The 3,530-nt window shown below is 40.5% G+C and overlaps 1 non-coding gene across 1 annotated transcript; it reads right to left on the bottom strand.

Moving 5' to 3' along the window:
- Positions 1–1,687: 1,687 nt before the first annotated feature.
- LOC120089620 (small nucleolar RNA R71) lies at positions 1,688–1,794 on the bottom strand. The gene has a single exon (XR_005485293.1). It is a non-coding gene; the product is annotated as a small nucleolar RNA R71 (small nucleolar RNA).
- Positions 1,795–3,530: the final 1,736 nt, after the last annotated feature.

Here is a 3,530-nt window from a genome sequence, read left to right as displayed (position 1 = left end):
ACAGCATCGAGAGTTCCTGCCTTTACGACGTTCGGAGAAACGATCTCTCCTGACGACCGAATTTCAGATGCTCGATTTAGGCGTCGAAAGAACTCATTTTTCTTGTAGTGCAGGCTATCTACCTTTATTCTTTCATTGTCATTTTGTATTCTAAACTTATTTATAAAATGAAAATTGCATCTTTATATCTGTCCACTCTCTTTACCGTACGCATGACTAGCTAAAACTGTCAAATAGGTTGAGAATAACTTAGCTAGCATAACCAGGGATCTTCACTTTATGCAATCATTTTGTATTATGTATGCGTCATTTGTCCTCTAGAGATACTCAGGAGGGTTTAAAGATAGAATCTAGGCTTGAAAAATTCAGATTAGAATCTAGGCTCGAGAGAGTCAGATTAGAACCGCATAATCAAAAGATAAAAGCTTAGGAATAAGTTCTGTTTGCTATTAACACATCGCATGCATCCTAGAGATAGGAAATGATTGTATACGGTCACCTTGTACCTCTATGAATCTTTCATCATCGCATAGGCAAGAAGTAGAGACTTAGGAATAAGCTTTATAGACATCATCGCATACATAGCATGCGTCCTAAAATTAGGAGCTATTGTATTTGCATTGGAAAATGAATTACTGTCGCATGAGTGTAACATGATCGCATAGCTTGAACGCATTCTCAGGAAACATTAGCTAAAGAACTTCTCAACTCGTTCCTCCACATACTCATTGTATCTTTCGCATTATTAGATCTATTCTCAAATCCGCTGCATAAACTTTATACCATAAACAACAAACCAACCAACACATTAATTTATTTGTTACCGCAAAATAATCCAAATATACCATCGCATACTGTGTCCTTAGTCCCTGTGTTCGACCCTTGGTTGACCAGGCAACCCAGTAGGATTTATACTTGGGTATTGCTGAGAAAACATGCATACACAATGCATATTCCACCATCGCATTCTACACCATTATTTCATTGCAATAAACATGCATCATGTTTTTAGCGCCGTTGCCGGGGACTTCGGCAATACATTGTGCTAATGGTAACTTTTTTATTTTCTTTGCAGACTCTCCATCTCTATGCACTGCTTCTCCTTAGGTAAGGGAAGAAGTGGGTGTCATATGAGCGAAGGACAAAACCGTGAGCCCGATTATGACCTAGAGATTGAGAGAACCTTCTGAAGAAGAAGAAAAGACAACCGACAACAACAACAACAAGAGAAAGATGCAAACTTGGTGGAACAACCAAGAAATTGAGCACCAAATGAAAATAATATCATGGCAAATCCCATCCTATTGGCGAACGACCGCAATAGGATCATTTGAGACTCTGCGTCGCCCAACCTCTATGATTTCTCCCAGGAATCATGAAGCCAGCTCTTGACAGATCGTGGTTTGAAATGAAACTGGTGATGCTACAGATGATCCAAACTGTCGGACTGTTTGGTGGTAGGCGTGGCGAGGATCCGCACGCCCACCTCTAAAGTTTCATTGAGATCTGCAACACGTTTATGTTCCCAAACATCTCTACTGAAGAGGTTCAATTAACATTGTTTCCATTTTCATTGTGTGACCAGACACGAAAATGGGCTTACTCTCTCAAACCAGGGGAGATTACATCATGGGAACAAGTAGTTGAGAAGTTTATGAAGAAGTACTTCCCTCCAACGGAGAATGCTAGAAGGAGGAAGCTAATCACAAATTTTGAACAAGATATTGGCGAATCGCTCAGTGACGCCTGGGCGAGGTTTAAGAGGCTGGTAAAAGATTGTCCGCATAATGGCTTACCAGATTGCTTACAAATGAAAATTTTCTACCACATATTGAACCCTGCATCGCAGACGACTGGCAACACAGCAGTAGCTGGAGGCCTGCTTGATAAAAATTACGATGAGGCCAAGAATATCCTTGATCGCATTTCTAAAAATCATGAAGACTAGAGAGAAAGCGATAAAAAATTGATAATCAAGGACAGTGAAACGAATAATGGGGCCATCGCATCCCTTCAGAACCAAATGACTGCGATGATGAATTTGATACAAGGAATCACAATCAGTAGCACCCAGGAATGTGATAACGGGAAGAAATGCATGTTATTACAGTACTAAGTTCTTAAACAATACTGGCTTGCGTTTATAAAATATGTTAGATTGCGTCCAAAAAGCATTAAGTTTATAACATTGTGGTGGCATGCATTCATCGCATAGAAACAGTTGATTTTTGTATTTTTATGCAAAATATGCGTTGATGCAAGGCGGAAAAAGCGACCACAAGAAATCATTGGTCGAGCACAGCATTACCGCAAGGCTTTTCGGTGATTGTGTCCACAAAAATTTGCTCAAGAAGGATTTCCGGATGGAGTCGGCGCAACTTGGTGGGCGCATCTGGGTGAAAGGCATATTAATCACGATGGGACAGAAAAATGATGACGGTCGAATCCGAATTAAATTGATAGTCGCTAACGATAATAAGTACATTTAGCTTTTTGGTGACAAATAATCGGCGCATCAGTCAGGGAATTAAAGCCATCCCATCTGTGCAATCATAAGAGAGAAGCCGCCCTTCACCCCGAAGCTCTATAAATACAGAATGCATCCTTCAAAAAAGGGGTTTGAAGGTTCCGAAGTTCACAAGTCACCAGCCCAATAGTTCATAGTTTTCTTTTAATTTTAAGGCAGAGCAAGAGAAGAGCCGAGACGCCGGAAGATCGCTCAGGGAAACTCAAGAGAGAACCCAGAGGCATAGAAGTAGAAAGCGGGCCGACTCTTGCAAGAGCAAGATTATCTTTTGAGCACGAGTAGAAAAGTCAGTGAAAAAGCTTGAGAAGCAAGAAATTGTTAGAGGCTGATAGAAAATTTGAGGAAAAAGGTTTCCCGAGACGGGTTGGAGGTGGATAAAGCAAAAATAGAAGCAATTGAAAAACTTCCACCTCCAATAAGCGTGAAAGGCTGTACGAAGTTTCTTGGGGCATGCTGGATTCTACAGACGCTTTGTCAAAGACTTTTCGAAAATAGCATGACAACTGAGTGCGTTGTTAGAGGCTGATAGAAAATTTGACTTTGACGACAATTGCCTCAACCGCATTTAGAATTTTGAAGAATGCACTGACTACCGCACTCGTGTTAATTGCACCCGATTGGACACTTCCTTTTGAATTAATGTGCGATGCAAGCAAGTATGTGATGGGAGCAACTTTGGCACAAAAGAGAAAAACAATTTTACATCGCATCGCATATGCGAGTAAGACATTAAATCTTGCTCAGACCAATTACACCACCACAGAGAAAGAGCTACTTGCGGTAATTTTTTGCACTGGAAAAATTTAGAGCATATTTGCTGGGAACAAAGGGACTCATCCATACTAATCATTTGGTAATAAAGTATTTAATGACAAAACAGGATGCGAAGTCGAGGTTGATCAGATGGATTCTCCTCCTCCAAGAATTTGACATAGAAATAATTGATAGAAAGGGGATGGAGAACCAAGTTGCGGACCACTTTTCAAGATTGGAAAACCCTGAG

The sequence above is a fragment of the Benincasa hispida genome, chromosome 10 (genome assembly GCF_027475165.1).
Source record: "Benincasa hispida cultivar pf3 chromosome 10, pf3_genome.v1.1, whole genome shotgun sequence".
NCBI classification, from domain to species: domain Eukaryota; kingdom Viridiplantae; phylum Streptophyta; class Magnoliopsida; order Cucurbitales; family Cucurbitaceae; genus Benincasa; species Benincasa hispida.
The sequence above is the reverse complement of the archived record's forward strand: the minus strand, read 5'-3'. Positions and strand labels throughout refer to the sequence as shown.